A 9,963-nucleotide genomic window follows, 5' to 3' on the forward strand; every position below is an offset into this window, starting at 1 on the left:
TTAATATTCTTTTGAAAAAGTATTATTTCTCACTTAAAAATATGTTTTTTTTTTACATATGTTTATTGTTCAGATGTTCTTTGGATCATTTTAAAATAATGCATACAAACAAACCATTGTCATTTTCTTTAAATCAGTTCAGTGAGAGGACCCTCGTGTGCATGAATGACTGGTTGTGGTTAAATATTCAGTCCCTTCTCTAAGGATGTCTGTCGTCTCACACAATTTCATCCTGGGTGTCTGACCCATGAAATGGACTGAATAGATAGACTGGCCTCAATTAGTGGCTGTCTGCAGGCATAATCTACGATGGCCATATTCAGCAACCAGTCAGGATAAGCGAGCAGACACATTTATTCAAAAATGATCTTCGATTCCATTTTTTAATTGATTGCATACACAAATGTGCACATATTTTGCCCAAGTATTTTGAGTATGAGTCGTGGATTAAAGGGATACTCTACCGTTTTTTCATATTAAACTATATTATTCCCTTAACTAAGACGAGTTGATACATACCTCCCTCGCTCTGGCGCGCCGCGACACTTTGATAGCACTTAGCTTAGCCCAGTTCATTCAATAGGGGCCAAGCAGAGAAGCTACCAAACATCTCCACGTTTTCCCTATTTAAATACAGTTACTCGAGTAGTGTAACTCGACCTAGGACGGTGACACAAAACAAAACGTTGCGCTTTTCTAAGCGTGTAAAATGGATAACTATATTGTATGGCGGAATACCATAGCAAGTGCTTGGGAGCACTTCGACTTGGCACAGTAATATCTTTACTCGTGAAAAATAGAAAAACTTTTAGGCTACTACAGATGCGTCCCAGTATCCCCACTATACCACTGCTGCTAGTAACTCACAAATGAAAAATTTCACCTTCAATTTCCACAGTGTTTTCAGATTTAATTCATTAGTATGTATCCTCCATGATGTAACACGGAGCAGAGGTGGATACCCAAAACCCACGGATGTCCTTCTTGCTGCCAGTGAAACGATTTTACAGTTTAAATATTTTAGGTGACAACTTAAATCTTGTGGAGGTGTGCAGTGATTCAACATGAGTTTCCAGAGAAGCCCACCTGTTAACTGGGGAGGAAAATAAACTCATCGCAAGCTCTGGGTCACGCTTCTGAACCGCCATCTATGGTCGATGAATAAGCATTCACAATCATCCTCATTACAATCTCATCTAGGAAGAGAGAGATGAAGAGAGCCAAGGCCCCCCACCTGAGTCACATTCAAATCAGCTCTATCCCCTCTTATCATTATAACCCCAGGCACATATGTACAGACAGATAGAGAGAGAACGAGGAATCCAGTTAGTGGAGGGGAGCAGGAGAGAGAGAGAGAGATGTAGTGGGAGAGAGGGGAAAAGAGGGGGGAAAGACAGGATGAGGAAGAATGAGATTTGGTGAGCGGAGGGTGCTCTTGAGCCTTTGTCAGACGCAGATTAAAATTCATACAGTCTAATCAGCTGCTAAATTTAATCTTGTCAGCCAGCCCCCACCCCCCACACACACTTCCACCTTGCCCTGCTAGCGTTCAAAGTAAAGAATGGATTCAGCAATGCTCCACCTATGAACGAGGCCTCCCACAAACAATATTATACGTTCATATCTCTTGACTATAGCTGATTAAATTCATATCACATGTGCAATGCATATTACGTTAATGCTGTTACTTTATTCCACCACATTACAGAGTGATCCACAAAACAAAAGCTTTGTTTTTATATCAGAGGTATTATATACAAATTAGGAAAGCATTATGAACTGAACTTTAACACAAATAGTTTCTTCAAAAGATGTCTCTGAGGAAGATTTCCATTGTGTCATGGATAGTGATGAAGCAGACAGAGTAAAATAATACTGAAGTTTATTTTGAACAGAAGCACAGAAACCAGCAGATGTAAATGGTGGGTTGAACACATGAAGATAGATGAATGGAACTTAGCTGATGAATAATAGAATTGTCATTTACAGATGGAGAGCGGAACAAGGCTAATGGTAAACACAGATGAGAGTCACTGAAGATGGTAGAAGGTTATTGGAACGGGATTGGATGACGAGGATGGCAGGTAAGTGGAACAGGTAAGGATCGAGATAGTCTCTGTGTCCATGGAGAGACGAGATCAGACGATGAAGAGTGGTGCAAGTGAATGTATATAGTGAACATGTGATGAGGTACAGGTGTGGTGATTAGTAATCAGGGGAGAGTGAATCAAAATCGCAAGAGTGAGCAAATAAAAGTTTAAAACAATGGATCTAAACCACGCACAACATAATTAAAGGTATAGCGGAGGATTTTCTTTTTCCGGGTGGGTAGCCTATACTATTGGTCCACCTAAGTGTCAATCATTCTGGTGATGTTTACGTAAGGCCGTTCACACGCTGGCGTGCGCTAAAAGCACAGGTTGGGCTTCCCACTGATGCCGCAGTCGTGAAGATTCTACTAGACAGGTAAAGTTTGTCATGCTATTTGGAGAAATCCATTTAAAATCACTGCTAGTAGGCGTTCCCTCTCGGGAGCAAATAGAGTGTTACGCATGTGCATTTTTAAAAAAAATCGGAGAGGGTGGGTCTTTTCTAAAATTAGGAAAGATCCTCCGCTATACCTTTAAACACACACAACACAAATGATCCCCACTACAAGAGGATAGTGTCAACCTGGAAAAACAATATTTTTAAATCTCTTGTGCCATTACCACTGGTCAGGAGCATTTATTTTGATAGATAGATAGATAGATAGATAGATAGATAGATAGATAGATAGATAGATAGATAGATAGATAGATAGATAGATAGATAGATAGATAGATAGATCTTTTTTTGCAATTACAACATGCCAGAGGAATAATTTTCCTCTAAATGATAATAGATCTTGATGTTCATTCAAATAATCAAGATTGCGAGTAGTTCATTTCCATAGGGGTTGCTTCCTGTTAACTTTAATTTCCTTCAGATGGAATAATGAGAAGTCACAATGACCTCAATTTCTTCTTCCAAATAACCAAATAACCTGTATCAGACTTTCCTTTTACTTCCATCACAATGATTACATAGGGAAGCCTGGTATAATTGTGGTGAATCTCTCTCATTTTCTCTTTTTTTCTTCAAGTGATCATAGTGTTTCAATAAAGTGCTAACCATTTCATTAATTCTTAACATTATATTATTAGAAAATTAGAGTTTAGGATCGTATGATAGAGTTTATGATCACACGTAATTATAGCACATGTTTTTTTTGTTGTTGTTTTTTAAACACACTGAGTAGTTAAAAAAAGACCCTAAGAAAAAAACTTTGCTTGCCTAATATTGTTGTGGCATTTGGACAGAGGGAATGACTGGAGGTAACTGAGGAGGGATAATGAGCACATTTACATTACAGGCTTGCAGATGTGCCTCGGGGAGCCAGATTAGGAATTGCCCTCTGGTTACCAAGGTGATTATTATTCTAATTGAGTCACAGGATTTCCAACTACAGACTCCTGGGTTCTCTTGGAAGAGTCAAGCGATCTGCAGAGAGACACACAAGTCATGGGGCAATAACAGCTTATGAGACATACAGTGACCAAATACATCTAAAAGTCCTTAGAGACCCATTGATTGTCACAGTTACTAAGTTTTGGTTTCGTTTTCTATCAGTCTGTTTAATCACCTTTTTGTGTTCCTTTTTTCTCCTTTACCCACCATAATCAGTCACCATGGATATTCATCACGGCGGTTCATTATTTTAGTTCCTCACCTTCACTCATTCTTGGTCTGGGTTTGTTTGTGCATGGCACACTTTTTCGAGTTGTTGGCTTATGTTTAACAAAGACTGCCGTTATTTGTACCTTCTTCTTCATCCTTGGACTTTAACCGTGACACCGACTAGTAAGGAGTTCTATAATACTGAACCTGAATATCCATTATCACTCCCATTAATTTCGGGAAAGGTCCTGTTGGGGCAGTATTCCCATTTCATGCTTTTAAGAGCCTGCGAAAAAAAAATATGAAAAAAACAACAACAAAAAACACACTACTTGTCAAAGTTATTATCAGTTTGTCTTAGTTATCATAGACTTTTAGTTTGTTTTCATTCATTCTCATGTGTTCCTTTGTTTGATTTTCCCGCCTCTCCTTTGTTTCCTTGGTTATCGCCATTATGAGTTTTTTTTGGTTCAGCTGTGTTCTATTAATAATTTTATTAAAGTCACTATTTAAAGGGTGGTATTATGCCCCTTTTTACAATATGTAATATTGTAATTTTACAATGATGGAGAGACTCAAGAAGAAGTGACAACAGAAGTTGAATGCAACAGAACGCTTCTGAATGGTTAGTTGATGAATTGATATAGCTGATGAGGAGTTAACTATCTTCAAGTCTTTGATTAGCATATTCTGTCATGATAATCTATCAAATCGCTTGTGTGGGAACTGTTGTAAGATGCCTACAGAGTGACAAGCTATTGCATATTACGTACTGAATTGCATGTGAAAAGACTGATGCGACAGCTTGAGCAGACTCACAAATGTGCTTGATTACAACAATTCTTCTCATGTTCCCAGGGGCGGGGTTTATGTAAATTTTAGGGTTAGTGATGTCACTAACCCGGGAGGAATGTCTTGTAGTCCCTACCAGACGTTTGTTGTAGTCCTTAAAAAAATATTTATTTTAAAGCAAATATCTTCCTTTGCTTTGAACTTTGTAACTTTGCAGATGTTGTTTATGCTCAAACAGCAACATTTCACACTAACTAAAGTTAGAAAAGTGAAATCATAATCAACGACCCTTTTAAGTTCTGTCTTCACAGTCTGTCATTGTACGGTCACGTTTATGGGGAGTGTGTATTCTTCCTGTCTGTTTGACTGTTCTGAGGATTATTGATATTAAACTTGTGTTGGAACCTTATTCTTCATCTTCATCTTCTTCTGTTTACCTCCAACCACTCATGACACGACTGAAGTTTGGGGTCAGTGCATTACTTTTTTCTTTTTCTTCAGCAAGGATTTATTAAATTGACCAAAAGTGACAATAAAGTAATTGATAATGTTACAAAACAAATCTATTTCAAATAAATGCTGTTATTTTGAAGTTTCTATTCATCACAGAATCCTGAAAAAAATGTGTCATGATTTCCATACAAATTAAGCACAACTGTTTATAATAAGAAATGTTCTTTTGAGCATCAAATCATCATATCAGAAATATTTCTGAAGGATCATGTGACACTGAAAACTAGAGTAATCTTGCTGAAGTTTTTGTAATCATATTTTATAATATTAGTGTTTTTATGGTATTTTCAAATTATATTTAGCCAAATAAATGCAGCCTTAAGAGACCTTCAAAAACAAGTTTAAAAACGTTCCTGACTAAACTTATGAATGTTAGTGTATCTGTGATCCACATTGTTGACTAAACAACAACAACAAAAATACTACACAGCAAATTTTTAATATCCTCAGCATGGTTAAATTGTAGCAACAACAACAGCAACAAATAGATAAATAAATAAGGAACAGTGGTGAAAGTTACTGGTCCAGATGGGTGTGTGGATGCAGCATATAACGCAAAAGAAAAGTTTACGAATTGCAAGATTAATTTATTCTGCAACAGAAAGTGTCCGATTGTGACATTTTTTTTAATGTAAATTCAGTATCATTAAGCGATGAGAGAATCATAATAAAATAAAATAGCTTTTCCTTAATGCTGTCAATACAGAGAACAACGACAAAAATCGGTGTTGCCTACACCGTGTTATCCTCTTTTTAAAATTCGCACCCTATTGACTTGAATGGGGTCTAATTTTAAACCTGCTTTTATTTCTCTTATCATCCTTGATGTGTCATACAAGTGCCCAGCCATGTTGAGTGATTCCTTCAGAGTGAACACGAGTGAATCGGACTGCAGTAAATGTGAAAGATATTAATAAAAATGATGTTATATCAGCCAGCGCACATACCTGTATTTAGTTCCTGTTTTCGGTCGAAGTCCAAAGTAGTCGATTGTCGAGTTCACGCGCGTGATCATAGGTAACTAAACCTATGCGTGTGAAGTCGACAATCGACTACTTTGGACTTCGACCGAAAACAGGATGTAAATACAGGTATTTGCGCTGGTTGATATAACATAATTTTTATTCATATCTTTCACATCTAATGGAGTCAGATTGACTCGTGTTCACTCTGAAGGAATCACTCAACATGGCTGGGCACTTGTAATGAGACATCAGCGATGTTAAGAGGCAAAAAGCAGGTTTAAAATTAGACCCCATTCAAGTCAATAGGGTGCAAATTTTAAAAAGAGGATAACACGGTGTAGGCAACACCGATTTTTGTCGTTGTTCTCTGTATTGACAGCACTCCAAATTTACAAAAAATTGAGCTCAATGTTAAAATTGACCGGAGTTCTCCTTTAATGACTGTAACGATCATCAACTGGAGTGCCCTTGACAGCCACAGAGGGCCCTCCACATCAGACTATTGTCATTCCCTCACAAACTACATTTTCTGTGTTACAAATGCCCCAGGCACAACGTTTAACCATAATTTTGATAAAACTACGACGGTAATAGCCTGCCGAGACTAAAAATATGAGACGCCTGTGTTAAAGTCAATGGAGCGCTGTGAAAAAGTGTCGGACCTCTGTGGGAGCTCGTTTTTGGCTGCGCTGTGATTGGTCAATCTACATTCTAGGGTGTGGCTTAGCCAAAGGCGAATTCTACAATCGATTTTTAACTTAATCTTTCTATTTTATATACAAACTATGAAATACTGGCAAACATATATATTTTTTTAAAAATAAAACCATAGAAAATGTTGCTTGCTTCTGTGTTTGGAGTGGAGTGCTGCCATGCTTCCCTTCAATGTAGTGGGTTTTTTAAATAATTACTACATGCAGAACTTTACGGCCATTTGATTGGATGACAAATGTCCAATCTCATGGACTGCAGGCTTTGGGTGAAATGCTCCAGAAGTAAAAAAAAAAAAGGGGGTTGACGTGATGTCCATTGTAAAGGACGCAGGGTCCGAGTGGGTTAAGAGCTGATGATTTTTAGGTGACACGAGTTCAAGTCCCGGATTGTGGACTTTTTTTGATCCCATATTTTCCTATCATAATGAAAAGCAAAAACTCCAAAATATATTTATTTAATGAAATGCACCATAACACAGTCAAGTATACACTTTTAAAAAATATGTTGCTGTGCTTTAAAGAAGTACACATATTTGGATGTGTGATCTAACCAGTGTTGGGGAAAGTTACTTTGAAAAGTAATGCATTACAATATTGCATTACTCCCTTAAAAAGTAACTAATTGCATTACTTAGTTAAAAAGTTATATGTTAGGTTACTTTTGCGTTATTTTTTTCCACCTGGGATGGGCTTGTTTTTTTATAACAAAAAATTGCTATTTTTGGACAAATCTAAAGACCCTTTCACACCAAACGTGAAATAATAATCCTCAGGCTGTGCAGAAGGCTCAAACAAACCTTTCAGCTGCTGATATTCTGGATAACAGAAGAAAGGGATGCAGGAGAAGAAAGTTTAACACTTACTTTACCAATAAAAACAAAAAGTTCTATAGTCATTCTATACAGTATTCTGATTCTGATTCTGATTTCACTGATTTTATTCATTTTGAATATTTAATCTTTTTTGTGTGCAAGTGAGATGAGTAAACGCACGCTCACATTTAGTCTAGAACTACAATAACCATCATGTTCACACACACAACGCCTCTGCACTTATGATTTTTCTCAACATTGGGACAAGAGAGCTGTCAGTCAATAAATGGGAAAACAAAGTAACTTGCGTTACTTATTTGAAAAAGTGGCTGAGGTATTTTGTTGTAAATTTTAAAAGTAATGCGTTACTTTACTAGTTACTTGAAAAAGTAATCTGATTACGTAACTCAAGTTACTTGTAATGCGTTTCATCCAACACTGGATCTAACATAGTAAAGCACATGTAAAGTACTTTATTATTTTAACCGCAGTGTGTTAGCCTATTTGATATTACATATATTTGAATATATTTTAAATGTACTAAATTGCAAATTGATCATTATGTGTAATTACATAGGCTATATTTTTAAACACTTGGTATACGTTTCAAAAGAAATGCTAGTTATATTTTAGTTTTTCACTTTCAGCAATGCATTTCAAAGACAATGTAAGTAAGTTACATAAAGATGTACCAAAGTCCTATAGGTGAGACAAAAAATCACTCAACATTTTAGCTAATTACATTTAAACTATAATCCATTCTGATTAAATTGCCAATTAGGGGTCTGAAAACATTACATTCGGTTAAGTAGCCTATATTCTTTTAAAGTAGCCTATTATTTCAGTAATAAGTAGGCTACTATTTTTTTGAAGTATGCTAAGTGTGAGTCTTTTACACAAGGGTGGACTAAACTGTAACTATGACTAGATCAGCATCATCCTCCGAACAGAGTTACTAGCCTACATTAATTTTGTTGCGTCATCAAGTGCCCACTTTGTCGTGGCAGCAGGTTCTCTTAAATATGCGGTTTTATTTTGTAAGTCACTGACTGGCGTGTTTGCTGGTAAATGTGAATGAGCAGATGATGAGATTAATGTAGATTAGCCCCCGCTAGCTAACATGTGCAGGAGTCTTCAAGCGGCCAAAACAATTTGTCATCGGTTGTGAACGAGGTCCGAGGATGACTGTAAACAGGGCGATTCACATGAAGGTCAAATGCACGTGTCATATTTGCTCATAACGGACTCCCCAGGCAATCCCTTTCAACAAGGTCTAGAAGGGAATCATTTAACATAGGTCTGACTATATGAGTTAAACAATAAAGAGTGTCTTTTTTCAGACATAACCACATAAGAGCCTTTGAAATCGATGTGTAAACTATACGTATAGCATGTATGCTTTCCATTATTTGTTGTTTTACCAAATCACTCCAAAACATTTCAATAAAACTTTATTTCTGTGGCTTTATTTGATCATAATTACATGTTCACCTGATAATGTTATTTTAAAGTGAACTGGTGACCTCATGCGGTATGCCAAAATAACATAAATAGGCCAGCACGTTTTATCCACTAGATGTCACTGTCTTACTGGGTCTAACATTATTTCTCAGTAGTTTTACAATCACTCTAATGTATTGCTTTCGGGTCAGGTCACATGATGCTCAGATTTATACAGTTCAAGACATCAAACCATCACAATAAAGGTCAAACAGCACTGCAAAGATTCACTTAAACTTGGATTTGGCTCTTCTAAAAAGACGGATAGAAAGAAAATGGTCACTAAAAGGAATAAAAACAAATGTCTAAATAAAATCTGCTCATTGTTTTTGATTGTTTGTTTTTGTTGTGGTGGTTTTACATTTTGTAATTCATTTTGAGCTAAATACCAGTTTGACACCATTCAGCCAGTGAGAGTTGTTCATTACCATGAATCAGAAAAAAACATTTGTAAATTTGATTTGTATAAAAATAAAATCATATGTTTGGAATAAATGAGGAGTAAATGCTCTGTGGAACAGTGTAGCTATCCTGGCCCACTACACAAACATCCTTTATATTTGTAGTTAGACTGATAACAATTGCTATTTTAACTGCACAGAACACTTAACTTCATACCTATAAAACTTCAATGTTTTTTTGCCTCCGTTAATTTCAATAATTGCTCGTTTTGAGGTGAACTGATCTCATGCATTACAATGAACACTTCAAATCCACTAGATGTCGCTGTCCAACTGATGCCATACATAGTAGACTGCAGTCATTAACAATTGGCCATTGTTTCTCATCTCATTTATTTACATTTCTAAATGCAGTCCAAAGCTGCCCTGAAATAATAATACCAGACTTATCCAGGATGAATGACAGTTTTGATGTTCATTCAATTCATTAAATATCAAATGTATAGTCTGGATTTTTTTTTATTTAAACGCATTTACCAAAATATTAGTTATCAGCTGTCATTAGATT

The sequence above is a fragment of the Phoxinus phoxinus genome (assembly GCF_949152265.1).
Source record: "Phoxinus phoxinus genome assembly, chromosome: 16".
Taxonomy (NCBI): Eukaryota; Metazoa; Chordata; class Actinopteri; order Cypriniformes; family Leuciscidae; genus Phoxinus; species Phoxinus phoxinus.